Genomic DNA, 18,511 nt, shown 5'->3' on the forward strand with positions numbered 1-18,511 from the left:
ACTAGATGGGCCAAATGGTTCTTATCTGCCGACTTATTCTACGTATGTGGAGAAGCTCTGAGGGAAGGCCCAGAACATATCTCATTTCAGGTCATTCTGCAAGAATCACCCACACGGAGAAAATTCAAGCCTTGGCGGAGAAAGCTACAGGACCTTGTCAGAACCCTAGCAACCTTGAAGAATCTTCAGTCTTATATCAAGTCAGTATTAATCTATTGGGTGAAAAGCACCATAAGTCCCAGCAAGACAACAGGGCTCCCAAGGGGTTACACAGCATGCTCTCCACTCTGCACCATACTGTTGGCGTGTTATACCATCTGCACCCTGCTCAGTAAAAGGCAGTGTGTGTGTTTTTTTTACTCCCCCTGTCTGGCCCAGGAGAAGCTGTCTCCAACCTCAGACCGTGTATAGGCTAACGGTGCCCTGGTGTCACAAAGTAATAAAGTATTTCCTAGTCACGGCAGCTGCAGCAGGATTCTGGCTGTGACTGACAGCCGGGTCCGACCACAGATCACTTGGACCATGTGCAGCAGCACAGGGGATTACTTGGACATATGCATATATGAAGTTGCACAAACATGTTAGCACCTGGGATGTATGCATACGTCCACTAGTGGGAAGAGGTTATATAGCAGAAAAAACTATAAATAAAGAGTAATCATGTCCCATCTAAACAAAAATGGTACCAATAAAAACTACAGATCGTGGGACCAAAAAGAGTTATGACAGTCAAAAGGACAATTTTAAGCATACCATTTTCTTACAAAATTATAATTTTAGTTTTTTAAGTAATTAAATAAAACAAGACCTTGGCCCTCATTTACTATTGCAAACCCGACATGTTTTGTCGGGTTGTGCGCCAGACTTTGCGCCAGAATTGAAAAAAACCTGACTAACTCTTTTTTTGCTAAGAAAACCTGAAAAGGGGGCATGGCCGCCGGGAAAGGGGACGTGGTCACCGAAAAGGGGCGTGTTCCCGACATTTTCACAAAAACCCAACATATTTACTAAGGTTTCCACAGAAAATGTGGTGGAATTCAGTTGAGGAAAACCCGGCAGATCAGAGCATGTGTAAAAAAAAGCGAAGTGTAGGGAAAGTGGAAAATAAATTGTAGGGAATTAAAACCCACAAAGAAACCTACACTCCACTCTTAGTAAATAAGGGCCCCTGTGTTTCGCTGTTATCATAGTAACCTACAATATAAAGCTTCCTATAACCCTGGAGGTGGAAAATTCAAAGACTTATGGCTTTTAAAAGGCAAGGAGGAAAAAATTTAAATGCAAAAATGAAAAATCACTGCGTCCTTAAAGGGGTTATCCTGGAAAAACCTTTTATAAATATATCAATCATCTGTCTCCAGAAAGTTAAACAGATTTGTAAATTACTTCTATTAAAAACTCTTTATTCTTTCAGTACTTATGAGCTGCTGAAGTTCAGTTGTTCTTTTCTGTCTAAGTGCCCTCTGATGACTCCTGTCTTGGGAACTGTCCAGAGTAGAAGCAAATCCCCATAGCAAACTCTTCTACTCTGTGCAGTCCTCAAGACAAGCAAAGATGTCAGCAGAGAGCACTTTTGCCAGACAGAAAAGAACAACTCAACTTCAGCAGCTGATAATTATTGGAAGGATTAAGATTTTTTAATAGAACCGGACCGGGATGACTGCTGATATTTATCAGCAGGCATCCCGTGCAAATGCCCAGGGGCGTCCTGAGATCCCCCCCATGTCGGCGATCACCGAAAATCGCCAGTCAATTCAGACCAGTGATCTGCGGCGATTTCGGGTCATACGAGTCTCCGATGACCCAGAAAATAAGGGGGATTGGGAATGTCTAAGACACCCACAATCCCCCTGAAGGAATAGGAGTGAGGTGGCAGGGGTGCAGGGGTTAAAGACCGGAGATCTGCAGCGATTCCGGGTCATACAGGTCTCCGTTGACCGAGAAAATAAGGGGGATTGGGAGTGTCCAAGACACCCACAATCCCCCTGAAGGGATAAGAGTGAGGGGGCAGATCAAGGGCGGGGGGGGGGCTAACGTTCGGTTCGGTGAGTTGCCTAGCAGATGTTGCAAAACTACAACTCCCAGCATTCCCAGACAGCTGTTTGGGCATGCTGGGATTTGTAGTTTTGCAACAGCTGGAGGGCTACAGTTTGGAGATCACTGTGCAGTGGTTTCTAAACTGTGGCCCTCTAAATCTTGCAAAACTACAACTCCCAGCATGCACGAACAGTAAACAGCTGCATCGCCATGCTGGGAGTTGTAGTTGCGTACCTCCAGCTGTTGTATAACTACATCTCCCAGCATGCCTTTCGGAGATCAGTACATGCTGGGAGACACACTGGTTGGAAAATACTGAGTTAGATAACAGAACTTAACTGAAGAATTTCCAGCCAGTGTGCCTCCAGCAGTTGCAAAAGTACAACTCCCAGCATGTCTGTCAGTGCATGTTGGGATTGGTAGTTTTGCAACAGCTGGATGTTTGACCCCCCCCCCCCCCCCTCCATGTTAATGTACAGGGTAGTGTAGTGTTTTAGGGTACATTCACACAGGCAGGGGTTTACAGCGAGTTTCCTGCTTCAAGTTTGAGCTGCGGCAAATTTTCCGCTGCAGTGCAAACTCCTAGCAAGAAACTCACTGTTAACCCCCGCCCATGTGAATGTACCCTAAAAACACTACACTACACTAACACATAATAAAGGATAAAACACTACATATACACCCCCTTACACTGCCCCCCCCCCCCAAATAAAAAACATATTGTACGGCAATGTTTCCAAAACGGAGCCTCAAACTGTTGCAAAACAACAATTCCCAGCATGCCTGACTGTCCTAATTTAGTCCTCAAATGCGCATGGCACTCTCTCACTTTGGAGCCCTGTCGTATTTTGAGGAAACAGTTTAGGGCCATATATGGGGTATTACCGTTCTTGGGAGAAATTGTGTTACAAATTTTGGGGGGCTTTTTCTCCTTTTACCCCTTATGAAAAGGAAAAGTTGGGGTCTACACCAGCCTGTTAGTGTAAAAATTTTGCCCCCATACTTTTTATTTTCACAAGAGATAAAAGGAAAAAAAAGACCCCCAAAATTTGTAATGCAATTTCTCCTGAGTACGGAAATACCCCATATGTGGGCGTAAAATGCTCTGCGGGCGCACCACAAGGCTCAGGAGTGAGAGCGCAGTATGTACATTTGAGGCCTAAATTGGTGATTTTACAGCGGTTCTGACATAAACGCAAAAAAATAAATACCCACGTGTGACCCCATTTTATAAACACCCCTTAGGGAACATAACAAGGGTTATAGTGAGCCTTAACACCCCATAGGTATTTGACAAATTTACATTAAAGTTGGATGGGAAAATGAAAAAAAAAACATTTACTAAAATGCTGGGGTTACTCTAAATTTTTCATTTTCACAAGGGAAAATAGGGAAAAAAGCCTCCCAAAATTTGTAACCCCATTTCTTCTGAATAAGAACATACCCCATATGTGGATGTAAAGTGCTCTGCGGGCGAATTACAATGCTCAGAAGAGAGGAAGCGCCATTGGGCTTTGGGGAGAAAATTTGTCCGGAATTGAAGGCCATGTGTTTACAAAGCCCCCATAGTGCCAGAACAATGGACTCCCCCCCACATGTGACCCCATTTTGAAAACTACACCCCTCACATAATGTAGGGGTACAGTGAGTATTTACGCCCCACAGGTGTCTGACAGATTTTTGGAACAGTGGTCCGTGAAATTTAAAAAATTTATTTTTCAATTGCTCAGCCCACTGTTCCAAAGACCTGTCAAACCCCAGTAGGGTGTAAATGCTCACTGCACACCTTATTAAATTCTGTGAAGGGTGTAGTTTCCAAAATGGGGTCACATGTGGGGGGTCCACTGTTCTGGCACCATGGGGGGGCTTTGTAAATGCACAAGGCCCCCGACTTCTATTCCAACCAAATTCTCTCTCCAAAAGCTCAATGGCGCTCCTTCTCTTCTGAGCATTGTAGTTCACCCGCAAAGCACTTGACGTCCACACATGGTGTATTTCCATACTCATAAGAAATGGGGTACAAATTTTGGGGGCCATTTTCTCCTATTACCCCTTGTAAAAATGTAAAAATTGGGGGGAAAAATGCATTTTAGTGAAAAATATATATTTTTTCATTTACACATCCGACTTTAACAAAAAGTCATCAAACACCTGTGGGATGTTAAAGGGGTTGTGCGCTGCCCTGCTTTCGGAGCTCCGCTCACAGCGTCCGGAAGTTCATTACTCCGAACTCTGTGTGCGCGCTTCCGTGTTTGCGGCCGCCGGGCATGATGTCACGGCCCGGCCCCTCGTGAAGTCTCGCCCGCCACCTCGTGACGTCACGCCCGCCCCCTCTACCAAAGTCTATGGGAAGGGAGCGTGACACCGGTTGCGCCACCTTCCCATAGACTTTCGTTGAGGGGGCGGGCGAGACGTCACGAGGGGCCGTGCGTGACGTCACGCCCGGCGGCCGCGAACATGGGAGCCCGCACACAGCGTTCGGAGTAATGAACTTCCGGATGCTGTGAGCGGAGCTCCGAAAGTCAGGGCCACGCACAACCCCTTTAAGGCTCACTGTACCCCTTGTTACTTTCCTTGAGGGATGTAGTTTCCAAAATAGTCTGCCATGCATTTTTTTTTTCTGTTCTGGCACCATAGGGGCTTCCTAAATGTGACATGCCCCCCAAAAACCATTTCAGAAAAACTCACTCTCCAAAAGCCCATTGTCGCTCCTTCCCTTCTGAGCCCTCTAGTGCACCCACAGAGCACTTGACAAACACATATGAGATATTTCCTTGCGCAAGAGAAATTGGGTTACAAATTTTAGGGAGATTTCTCTCCTTTTACCGCTTGTAAGAATTCAAAAACTGGGTCTACAAGAACATGCAAGTGTAAAAAAATGAAGATTTTGAATTTTCTCCTTCACTTTGCTGCAATTCCTGTGAAACACCTAAAAGGTTAACACACTTACTGAATGTCATTTTGAATACCTTGAGGTAGTTTTTATAATGGGGTCATTTATGGGGTATTTCTAATATGAAGGCCCCTCAAATCCACTTCATAACTGAACTGGTCCCTGAAAAATTCTGATTTTGAAAATTTTTAGAAAAATTGGAAAATTGATGCAGAACTTTGAAGCCCTCTGATGTCTTCCAAAAGTAAAAACATGTCAACTTTATGATGCAAACATAAAGTAGACATATTGTATATGAGAATCAATATATCATTTATTTGGAATGTCCATTTTCCTTATAAGCTGAGAGTTTCAAAGTTAAAAAAAATGCAACATTTTCATATTTTTCAATGAATTTGGGAATTTTTCACAAAGAAATGATGCCAGTATCGACGAAATGTTACCACTAACATAAAGTAGAATATGTCATGAAAAAACAATCTCGAAATCAGAATGAAAAGTAAAGCATCTAAGAGTTAAGCTTAAAGTGACAGTAGTCAGATGTGCAAAAAATGGCCGGGTCCTTAAGGGGTTAAGAACTGGTCCACAAAACTTTATAGTTGGCACTATGCAATTCAGGAGCATTCTCTTGGCATCCACCAAACCCATATTCCCAAAATCTGTTAGACTCTCTCAGGTTGTGAAACCGATTGGTGGAATGTTTCACACCATTTCATGGTAGTCCTAGGTTTTGTGCAGTTGCCCAACCATGAAAATCCATTTATTGAAGCTCCTTAAGCAGATATTGTCCCAGATTTATGGATCTGTCTGAGACAAAATGAGCGCAAAACCAGACAAATTACTAAATCTGGGCCATTGTGTTGCTGGCACTTCCAGAGGCATTTCGAAACGCAGTGAGAGCATAGAAACTGAGGATAAGATGTTTTGCATTCAGCTCTTTGGGCAATTTATCATTGCTCTTTTGGTATAATTTGGGCTATTTTTTATGGTCATCTTCACCTTGGCATATGTATTACGCATCTCCAGGACTCAATTGGGTGCAGTTATACCTTTATTGCCAGTTGTTGCTTTCTGACAGGTATTAGGGCATGGCAAAATTTTTAATGCCTCACATTTATTGCACACTTTAACTTCACTTAGTGGTAGTAAAAATTCATCACATCACACAACATTATGGTAAATTTGGTACATTTGATATTGGCACAGAGGGGAAAGCGCAACCTAAAGTGGAGAAAAATTTCACAAATTATAAATTCTCACCTTTAACTTTACAACAATATTTCACAAACAGACCTATAGCAAGGGTGGCGTACTATGACAGTACATCATACTACCATTAATATTTCATGAAACATGTGACTAGTAAAGGAGGTGGGCTTAGGGTGTATTCACATCAGGTTTTTTGCTATACAGTTCCCGTATACGGTTATCTAATGAAAACCATACACAACCATATAGCAAACCATATTCATTGACCTACTATACAAAAACTTATACAACTAGAAGTATCCAGTTGTGTAAGTTCTTGTACGTGTACGGTTTTGTGAATTCTTTTTTCGTGCACAAAACTGCAGCCAACCACGGTTTTGTCCTGTTTGTTTAAACTTTACAACCGCCCAGGACTTCTGCAGCTCTGTGGTACTACTACTACTCCCATTGTGGAACAGACTGTGTTCCATGATGCGAGTATTAGTACCACCCTGCCTGAAGTAGTCTGCGGGCGGCTGTGGTGGCCGCTGTGGTGTTCCATGTTGGGGTAGTAGTACAGGGACTGAGGGACCAATCTCACTGGGTCTCACTCCTGAGACCCACTGCGATTGTAACTTATTAAAAGGGGTACTCCGGTGGAAAACTTTTTTTTTTTTTATCAACTGGTACCAGAAAGTTAAGCAGATTTGTAAATTACTTCTATTAAAAATTCTTATTCCTTTCAGTACTTATTAGCGACTGTATACTACAGAGAAATTATTTTCTTTTTGGATTTATTTTCTGTCACGACCACAGTGCTCTCTGCTGACACCTCTGTCCATTTTAGGAAATGTCCAGGGCAGCACATGTTTGCTTTGCGGATTTTCTCCTGCTCTGAACAGTTCCTGATATGGACAGAGGTGTCAGCAGAGAGCACTGTGGTTGTGAAAAGAATTTACTCTGTAGTATAAAGCCGCTAATAAGTACTGGAAGAATTAAGATTTTTTTAATAGAATTAATTTACAAATCTGTTTAACTTTCTGCCATCATTTAAAATAAAAAAAAGGTTTCCACCGGAGGAGTACTTTAAACAAGTAAACAAGGAAGCAGGCAGCATGCCACACCACTCCACAGCAAGCTGGCCTTCTGGTGGGGATTATAAAATGTCTGCACTTAAACTTCATATTCCCCGCCATGGAGTCCTGATTGGTAGGCACCTACCACAGTAGTGCACCTAAATTCCTGTATTGTATTTTGCTGAGAGGCAGGAAGAACTGCGCTTAGAGAGGGAACCTACCCAAACACGGAGATATCCTCACCTGGCACCCGTGTTTCAACGTTCACTTCTACAGTTTGATGTGCCTCTTGCCAAAGAGGCTACGCAAGTCGACAAGAGGCTACGCAAGTCGGCTACGCAAGTCGTTTCCGTCAACAGGAGAGATCACGACGACGCAGTGAGAATTTGTGCTTGTATTGTGCTAGCCCCAAACACTTCCTCAAAGACTGTTCTGTTCGTCCACAGTATCTGGGAAGACGCTTGCACCTAGATCACGAAGGAAAGGCATCCCTAGGTGTGAATACCACCTCTCCTTGCTTAACTATTTCAGTACAAGTCTTCGCTTCTGCCAAGTCTTCCTTCAGTGCTACAGCATTTTTGGATTCTGGACCAGCAGGTGACTTTATTGATGCTTCTTTGGTCCACAAGTATCATCTTCCTGACACTCTGCTTGCCAAGCTCTTGTTCATCTGCTCTGTTAATGGACAAAATCTGGACTGTATGGTTCACTTCTGTACTGAATCTCTTGTCATGCAAGTGGGTGTATTGCATAAAGAAAATATTGAATTCTATGTTCTGCCACACTGTACTTCAGAGATTCTTCTTTGCCTTCCTTGGCTGCAACGCCATTCTCCGCAACTGGATTGGAGTACTGGAGAGATTATTCGATGGGGACAATACTGTCAAAATCTTTGCCTTCAGTCAGTTCAGTCTAAAATTGTTTTTCGTCCTCCTCCTTTACCTGGCCTGCCACCACCTTACCAAGATTTCTCAAACATTTTCTGCAAGAAACAGGCCGAGTTTCTGCCTCCACATCGTCCTTATGACTGCCCTATTGATCTTCTGCCTAGTACCACTCGTCGTGGAATGAAATACCCTCTATTGGTTCCTGAGACCAAACAAACAACAAAATCGCGGTCAAGAACCGTTACCCTCTACCTCTTATCTCAGAACTTTTTGATAGTCTATGTAGTGCCAAGGTCTTCTCCAAATTGGACTTCTCCAAAGTGGAGTGTATAACCTCATTTGAATCCGCAAGGGAGATGAATGGAAAACAGCCTTCAATACTCGTGACAGACATTTTGAGTAATGCCATTTGGTCTCTGCAATGCTCCAGCCATTTTTCAAGAGTTTGTCAATGATATCTTCTGTGATCTTCTCTACACCTGTGTTGTCGTATACCTAGATTACATCCTGATCTTCTCTCCAAACTTAGAGGAGCATCGTACTCATGTTAGTTTGGTTCTTCAGCGATTACGGAAGAATCCTCTCTACGCCAAACTGGAAAAATGCCTGTTCGAGAAATCTAGTCTTCTGTTTCTTTGCTACATTGTCTCTCACCAGGGCCTGCAGATGTATCCAGATAAATTGTCTGCAGTATTGGATTGGCCTCGTCCTTTGGGCCTACGTGCTATTCAACGCTTTCTGGGATTCGCAAACTATTATCGTCAATTTATCCCACATTTTTAATCTTTGGTTGCTCCAATTGTGGCCCTCACTAAGAAGGCATCTAATCCTAAATTTTGGCCTCAAGAGGCTGAAGAGGCCTTCTCCCATTTAAAGTCTGCTTTTGCCTCTGCTCCCGTGTTTACAAGACCTGATCCGGATAGGCCCTTTGCTTTGGAGGGTGATGCCTCATTTATTGGAGTGGGTGCCGTTCTTATTCAGAAAAACGCCAATGGCAAGACTGTTACTTGTGGGTTCTTCTCCAAGACCTTTTCTCCTGCTGAGAGGAATGACTCCATTGGAGATCGTGAACTCCTCGCTATCAAGCTAGCTTTGGAGGAATGGCAACATTTATTGGAAGGTTCTTCTCATCCGGTCAGCATCTACTCCGACCATAAGAATCTTCTATACTGCTCAACGTTTGAACCCCCGCCAGGCAAGGTGGTCACTGTTCTTTTCTAGGTTCAACTTCTTCATTCACTTCCGTCCAGCAGACAAGAACATCAGGGCTAATGCTCTCTCCAGGTCCTCTGACGCCATTGGTTTGGACTCCATGCCTAGGCATATTATTCCTCCTGACCGTTTGATTCCTGCCACTCCTGCCAAGATTCAGCAAGTTCCTCTGGGGAAATAATTTGTGCCCGCCAGATTGAGATGCAAGGTCCTGAAATGGGGTCATTCTTTCTTGACAGCAGGACATCCTGGAATACGCAAGACTCTACTTCTTATTTCCCGGCACTACTGGTGGCCCCATCTTGAACGTGATGTTTCTGATTTTGTTTGCTCCTGTGAAACTTGTGCCCATGACAAAACTCCTCGACAGATACCTGCAGGACTCTTACAGCCTTTACCCATTCCAGAGACTCCCTGGTCCCATATCGCCATGGATTTAATCACATGTAACACTGTCATCTGGGTCATTGTAGATCGGTTTTTCCAGATGGCTCATTTCATTCCTCTACCAGGTCTTCCTTCTGCCCTGCAGCTGGCGTACTTCTTGTTGCATGTCTTTCCTTTACATGGTCTTCCTCAGCATATTGTTTCAGATCGAGGTGTGCAATTTGTCTCTAAATTCTGGCGAGCCATTTGTAACTGTCTGGACATCAATCTGGAATCTGAAAATCAACCGTGTCTCCTACAAACTCAGTCTACCTGCTACGTTACGTATTCCCAATTCCTTCCACGTCTCTCTCCTCAAGCCTCTTGTCATAAACCGTTTTTCTCAGAAGAATCTTGTCCCCACACCTGTTTCCGGCTCTTCTGACATCTTCAAGGTTAAAGAGATTCTTGCTACAAAAACTGTGAGAGGTAAACAATCTTTTTTGGTGGACTAAGAGGGTTACGGTCCTGAGGAGGGATCTTGGAAGCCAGAGGAGAATATCCTGGACCGTGACCTTCTCAGGAGTTTCCTGACTCATAAAAGGAGGGGGAGACCAAAGGGGGGAGGGGGTACTGTTACATTATGCGCTCCGGCCGCACACGCTCGCCGTGAATACATGGTCCCACTACCTGCTGCTGCCGGTGGGGCTCGGACTCGCATCGCGGGACGTGCCCGCATGTGAGCCCCAGTCCATCACTCACCTGGTGCTTCTCCTTCCCCAGCCTCTGCCTCTTTGCTCCAGAGCGCGTCTCCGTCCCCTAGGGTGCGCACGCACCGGAGCTTTAAAATTCAAAGGGCCAGTGTGCTCATTAGACTAATTCACCTGTGGCTCATTGATAAATTCCTCCACCCTCCTCACTTCCCTGCTGGATCTTTGTTACCTTGAGCCTGAGAGAAAGCATTCCTGTTATTGCATTGCCGTGTATCTGATCCTTTGCTCTGTGACCTGACCTTGCACCTCTGCCGCCTGCCTACTGACCTCCTGCTAGGTCCTGACTACGCTACTGTGCTGCCTGCCTAATGACCTTCTGCTATCCTGACTATGAGCTGCCTTGTCCCTCTCATCTCCTCAGCCGCCTGTGTGGTCAAGCCGTGCCAGGGGTAGCAAACTGGGTGCCGCCTGCCGCAGCAAGTCCATCCCCCTTTGCGGCGGGCTCTGGTGAAAAACAGCAGCACGTTTAGACTCCGCTCCCTCGTACGGTCTGAGTCATCTGCCATGCAGGTCCAGCGGATCCACATCCACCGGGGTTCCTGTCTTCTGAAACGTGGGTGTTACACCAATAATTTCGGGAGTAGGTGCAATTAGCAGTCATCTCTCAAATTATATGGATTTATTTTTACAACAGTACATGTAAGATTTACCTGCTTATCTAAAAGACTCAACACAGCTTATTCACAAGCTTTATAATATATCTTTGGAAGAGGGTTTAGCATTTTTCTGGATGATTATTTATGTGATGGGCAATCACAGTTTTTATTGGATTTTAATTGGTTTATTTTAAATCATATATTTTTTTTGATCATTTAATTTACAGGCAGACAAGGGGCTGTGCGATGGGTACTCATTCCACCCCAAGTTATACTAATTTAAACATTTAGGTTTTTAGAGTACCTTTGCATCGCACAGTCCCATTGTTTTTTTTAAGAACATTTTGTATTTTAAGCGTTTCATAGACTATTTGTTCAATTTTGGAGGGGGTCTTTAGATGAAGCCATGTATTTTTAGAGCACATTAATAATAACTGATTGGGCCTAACCTTTACTCTTAATTTTTCTACAGAAAAAAATGTTTTTTTTAGTTCCTGAGATTTTAAAAAATAATGAATGCTAAATATTGACATGTGTACACTTTAAGGGGGAGATTTATCAAGACCTGTCTAGAGGAAAAGTTGCCCCTAGCAACCAATCAGATCACTTTTTTCATTTTAAAGGCCTTGTTAAAAATGAAAGAAGCAATCTGATTGGTTGCTATGGGCAAGTGGGCAACTTTTCCTCTGCACAGGTTTTGATAAATCTCTGCCTAATAGTGTAAATGTTAATAGCTTTTTGGGGTTTAATAGTTGCCATTTCCCAAAATGACTTTGCAACATTTCCTATGTGCAGTACTGTAGAATCAGAATTTTTTTTTTTTAGCTCAACATCAGATTATAATGAACAGTCTAAAATTTTATTTGACCGCTTTAGAGAAAATAAATACTCAAAGAAAATCCTTAAAGCAGTAGTCTAGTGCAGACTATTCCAACTCCATTGTGCCCCGACTGAAAAAAATAAAATGAAAACAAACTTTCACTCATCTTCCTGCGTTCCCCCGGATTACTGCTACAGCTGTTTTGTCCTCCGGTCCTGTCTTCTGCCTTTTTTCTGTGCACGGATTGTCACACGGCGCTCAGCCTATCACCGGCCGCAGTGAGGTTCCGCCTCAGCCGGTGATAGGCTGAACGCCATGTTACGATCCGTGCACAGAAAGAAGGCAGAAGACGAGACCGGAGGACCGATCAGCTGTAGTGCAGGAGGGGGAGTGTAAGTTTGTTTTAATTATTTTTTTTTAGCCTTGGCACAACGGAGTTGGTATAGTCTGCACTAGACTACTCCTTTAATAATGCATTTGCAAAAGCTGGTGCATTGAATCAAATGGAACTTGTGAAACAGAATGGAAAATTGAATGGGTCTAAAAATATTATAGTAAATAAGAATAATGTCAGTAAGTTTAAACTTAATTTTATCACCGGGTATAATTGTGATACACAGAAAATAAAGGATATTCTGAATAAATACTGGCCCGTAGTTCTTATGCACCCAATACTGAATAAAATCCTTAAAAAAAACATATTTGACATTTAGGTGAGCAAACACTCTTCGCAATCACCTAGCTCCCCGTTGTCTAAAAATCATTAAAGGAAATCTGTCATCAGTGTCACCTGCACTAACCTGTCGGTACAGGTATTGAAGGTAATACTGATGATGATGATTCTTACCTTGTCCCGTTCTATGGTTCTCTGGCAATCCTCTTCAATATCTTCAACTCCGGGCCCAACTTGGAGCATTAGTGGAGCTTAGTGATGCTACCGCTGCTGTTCTCTGCTGGGTTCCACTGCTCCAACAGCAGCCTTGACATCACTAATCTGTCATCAGTGTCATTTGCAGGTTAGAGCAGGTGACACTGATGACAGATTTCCTTTAAGAAATCTGAAAATGTGAGTAATGAAATGGTTACTCTTGGAACAAGTGTGACTTTTTGTTGTGAAAAATCCAGTTTTTTATTCTGTTGATGGATATCCATTCCTGAGGAATAAAATGTTTAGATTCCTGCCGACCGGTGAAATTTTTACTTTGAAAGAACATTTAGACTGTTCATCCTCTTTTGTAATTTATCTTTTAACTTGTGTGTGTGGTTTACAACATGTGGGCTTTACTATACAATCAGTACGTGCCCGCATGAATAAACTTAGACATAACATTAATAAAAAAACTTCTTCAACATAGTGTATCCAGTCACATTATGTCCACATATAGCAGTGACCAGGATTGCATTAAACTGATTATTAGAGTATTTCAGCTGAACATCTCAATCACTATCAAAGACTCATTAATCGCGAGTCCTCTTGGATTTTAAAACTAAATACTTTAGTTACATCTAGCGCTCCGGCCAGACACGTTGGTGTGAGCACTCCCCTTCCCTTTCCTCCTCAGCCGTTGGGGCGAAGATTCGCATCGCGGGACGCGCCCGCTTGTGAATCCCAGCCCGTCACTCACCTCCACTCCCTGCTGTTTCTTCTGTGCTCTCGCAGCCCCGGCTCGCGTGCCCCCTCCTCCTAGTGTGCACACACAACGGAGCTCAAAAATTTAAAGGACCAGTGCGCCCGTAATTATTATTTTCACATGCGCTGTGGTTATAAATTTCTGCACTTCCTCCCACTCACTGCCAGATCTTTGTTGAGCTTGTGCCTGGGAGAAAGCTTTCCTTTGTCTTGCCTTTCCATGTTCCAGACTCCATTGTCCTGTGCCGCCTGCCTATAGACCTCCTGCTACGTTTCTGACTTTGCACCTGTGCCGCCAGCCATGACCTTCTGCTTTCCAGACCACAACTTGCTGTATTCCTCCTGTGCCTCGTATATTCCTCAGCCACCTGTGTGGTCGAGTTGTGCCAGGGGTGGTGACCTGGGTGCCGCCTGCCGCAGCAAGACCATCCTGTGTGCTACAGCTTATTGACTTGAGTCCTACATTTATGGCCCCATGAAACTATAGAAAAAACATCCTAGAGTTATCTTTAGTGATTTTATGTTTTTTTTTTTACCTCACGATTTGAAATATGTATAATTTTTGTCCCCGAAAAAGGAAATTATGTTACTTCCGATTACCTGTTACTTTACCTACATATTTGTATGTTATTGATTCATTTAAACATGTCTGGAGGAGTCAGACAGACTGAAATGCATCACGTTATTAATATCCGTGGTTTGTTGGTAGCACTGGAATTATCCTGTAGCCTGCACCTTAGGTGTGTCTCTCATCTCTCCCTGTGTCACAGTCATTAGTGTCCCCTCATTTCTCCCTGTGTCAGTCATTAGTGTCCTCTCATTTCTCCCTGTGTCACCCTCATTAATGTCCCCTCATCTCACTGTCAGTCTTTAGTGTCTTCCCCCCCCCATGTGTCCCACTTAGTGGCCCTTCTCATGTGTCATGATCATTAATGTTACCTCATCTCTCCATGTTTTAGGTTTATCATTCCCCCCCCTTATCTCTCTTTGTGTGAATCACTATCATTAATGCCCCCCTTTTTATGTCACAATTATTTGTGTCCCCTTCATCTTCCCCTGTGTGTCCCGCTCATTAGTGTCCCCTCATCTGTGGAAAAAAAAAGACAGTTTTACTTACTTCCACCTTTGTTCCTAAGCTGATGTCCCTTTCTACCTCCAGATGGCACTCTGGTGTTACATGAGCAGCAGATCCACATGACCCCCATAGCCAAAGAGGGGGGTCTGATCACTTTTCCCTTTAGACTCCTTCATCAAAGTTGATTGCAATGTCTAAGGGTCTATTCTCACGTGCAGTATTCTGCGCAGATTTGATGCACAGGATTTCAAGCTGTGTTCAGTTTACATTGAAATCTGCAGCAGAAAATCCTGTGCATTAAATCTGCCCGTCAAATCTGCACAGAATACTGTACATGTGAATAGACCATTAAAAATCCTGTAAAACACATTCTGGTAGCTCGGGTTAGCTGATCGGGACACCTGTGGCAAAATTGTGGTATCCCAATCAGTTGTTAGTATGAAGGGAAGTCTCTTACCTGCTTGCCTGTAGCAATGGAGCTCTGATAATACTGGTCAATGCTATGCTATTGCACATCATGGTGAATAGTGTATGCAGTCTGAAGATTGCATGTTGTAGTCCCCTATGGGGACTAAACAATTTTAGAAAAAAATAAAAGTTAAAAAAATGTTAATAAATTTGAATTAACCCCTTCTCTAATAAAAGTTTAAATCACCCCTCTTTTCCCATTTTTTTAATACAATTATTCAAGTAAACATATGCGGTATTGCCATGTGTGTAAATGTTCAAACTATTAAAATATTATGTTAACCCCCTTCAAGACATCAGGTTTTTAACTTTTTGTTTTTTTCCACTTCAAAACGCTTTCAATTTTCAGCCTACAGACCCATATGGGGGCTTGTTTTTTGTGCCAACAATTTTACTTTGTAATGAGATCAATAACGTCACCACAAAATCATTGGCAAAACAAACAAAAAAAAACAAAAAACTTATTTGTAGGCCGAAATTAATGACTTTGTAACTTATGGGGGCTTCTGAATCTACGCAGTGTATTTTTCGTGCACCCTATATTTATTCTGTAGATTCATACGATTAAAATGATACCCAACTTATATAGGTTTTATTTTATTTTACTTCTTTTAAAAAATTATAACTTTTTGTACGAAAATCTGCTCTTCCGACCTCTAACTTTTTCATATACGTGGCTATATGAGGGCTCAATTTTTACGCCGTCATCTCTAGTTTTTATCGATAGCATTTTTGTTTCTATGGGACTTTTTTTTAGGGAAGGAGTTAAAACACGTTTATTAACTTTTTTTTTTTTTACACTATTATAGTCCAAAAAGGGAACTATCAGGCTGGGTTCACACTGTGGAATTTCTAGGCAGAATTTCTGCCGGAGAACAACTTGGCGGCACTAGGACCGCGTGGACTGCATTGCAGTCCCCATAGATGTCAATGCATTTCTGAGCAGATCTCCCAAAAGATCCACTCAGAAATGCATTGCCGTCTTCGTGCTGCTGGCCAAATCTCTGGCAGAAATTCTGCCCAGAGATTACGTAGTGTGAACCTAGCCTTACATGCAATCTCCTGAGCCTGTGTTACAAAAGGTGGAGTGGGACAAGGGCGTAGAGGTACGTCCTTAAGTAGTTAATTAAACTGCACGGTCAATGGCTTATACGTAAAAATCCTTAGGTCCAGAATAGCATATTTTTACCATTAAAAAAATATACAAAGTGAACAAAATTTCCCATTAAAACAAAAAATGGTACCGATAAAAACTGCAAATAACCGCACAAAAATGATTATGGGGGTCAGAAAAGAACAATTTCATGCATGCCAATTTTCATACAAAAAGTTATAATTTTTTAAGTAGTAAAATAAAATGAAACCTAAATTGGGTATTGTAATTGTATGGATCTACAGAATAAAGATAACGTGTAATTTCTATCGGAACGTGCACTGAGTAGAAACGGAAAAAGTTACAAAATGGTGTGTTTTTAATTTCGCCCTACAAATAATTTATTTTTGGTTTAGGACTTAGCTTTTGTGGTAAAATGATTAATGTCAATTACAAAGTACAACTGATGGCACAAAAAAAAAACAAATAAAAAAAATAAAAAACAAGCCCTCATATGGGTCTGTAGGTGGAAAATTTTAAGCGTTATACTAAGAAGGTAAGGAGGAAAAAAAAAGTGCAAAAATGAAAAATTCCTGCATCCTCAAGGGGTATACATTCCTGCATCCTCAAGATATACAGCCCCTATTGGAAAGGGCTGACAAAAACATTGGCGCCACGTAAAAGAAAAGCACTGACTGGCACTTCAAACAGGCGTCTGTATATGGCTCAATACATGTGAATCAACTGTGGATCAGGTGAATGGGGTGGGAACTTTAGATGGGACCTGCTGCAGTGCTAACATATGTAGAGCAAGACAAATCTTGAAAACGTAGAAGCAAAGAATGTCGCAATACCGGTCCACTTCAAAACTTCTTTATTGAAGGTAAGTCAGTGGGCATACAGGTCACTATAGCAGGAGCGTCTCCACCAGACGGATGCTAAGCACACTTCGTCTGCAGACATAGGCGCCACAACTAAATTCTTAGTCGCCATGGCTACCTGGGATTTGTCAAGCCCTACTATAGAGTATGATTTTTCTGTTTTGGCTCTATTCCTGCTGAACAAAACGTAACTAGAAATACTTTGTGTGTGCACGTAGCCTAGATGGTCTATAGTATGTCTGATGACAAATTATTTTAAAAATCCACTTTCTGATAAATCTTACTTATATAATGACTAGGCAAAAGAACATGTGTTCTGTGCCATGTTGTTTTGTTACTAAAGTCACAAATGCTGTCATTTCACATATACAACATATAAACTGGATTGATATGCAGCTTTCAAGTGACTAAACAAGTGAAATGTCAGGTGGAAAATGTTCAGATACTAACACAGTAATAATGTTGTAAAGAAATGGTCACCTCCTCAAACTACAGTAATCATGAAATAGGTTCAAAGATGCTGATTCAGTCTGGAAATGTTTATTTCTACTCACTTCCTGTCCTCTGATATAAGACTACAAATGGGTATGCACTGAGAACCATTAACCCCTTAAAGGGGTTATCCCCCATAAGGTGATTTTAGTACTTACCTGACAGAACTAGGCATTTCCTGTTGCATTTTGTTCTCTAAACTACACATCCCACAGTTCCATGCTTGCAAGTATGAGGTCATTTTCCTTCCTCCCACACATCAGCCACCACACCCATTAACCCCTTAAGGTCGAGGGCTGTAAATGTACGGCGTGGCTAAGAAGTACTTAGCGCACAGCGCCGTATATTTACAGCACAGCTATCCTGAATCACCGCGACTCCGGGCACGGTGATCGGAATGGGATGACTGCTGATATCTATCAGCAGCCATCCCGGCATATCGCCTAGGGGGTTCTTGAGACCCCCCCTTATCGGCGATTGACGTGATTAGCAGGTCAATTCTGACAAGCGAACCATGGCTTTTCCAGGGTGATTGGGTCTCTGGTGACCCGATAGCCCGGAAAATAGGGGTGATCGGAGATGTCAGAGACAGCTCTGATTATCCTAAAGTATAGGAGCGAGATAGCAGGGGTGCCACCTCCTCCTATCCCCTGCGATTGGCCGATCGGCGAATCGCAGGGAAGGGACGGGGGATCAAAGTTGAGATCCCCGCTCTGGAAGTCCAGGCAGAAAAGATGGCGACGGTGGTTACTGTTGGGGACAGCGACAGACAGCAGGAGACCGCCGGCACACAGCAGGGGACCGGCGGCAGACAGGGGCAGACATCGGGGGACCTGCGGCGAGGAGGACGGGCGGCCGCAGAATGCAGCTGTGAAAATCTGGTAAGTGATCTTCACTGCTGCATAGTTTCACAAGTACAACTCCCAGCATGCCCAGATAGCCAAAGGCCCGTGTGAACTACAACTCCCAGCGTGCCCGGAGAGCCGAAGGACATGCTGGGAGTCGTAGTTTTGCAACATCTGGA

The sequence above is a fragment of the Hyla sarda genome, chromosome 9 (assembly GCF_029499605.1).
Source record: "Hyla sarda isolate aHylSar1 chromosome 9, aHylSar1.hap1, whole genome shotgun sequence".
Lineage (NCBI taxonomy): Eukaryota > Metazoa > Chordata > Amphibia > Anura > Hylidae > Hyla > Hyla sarda.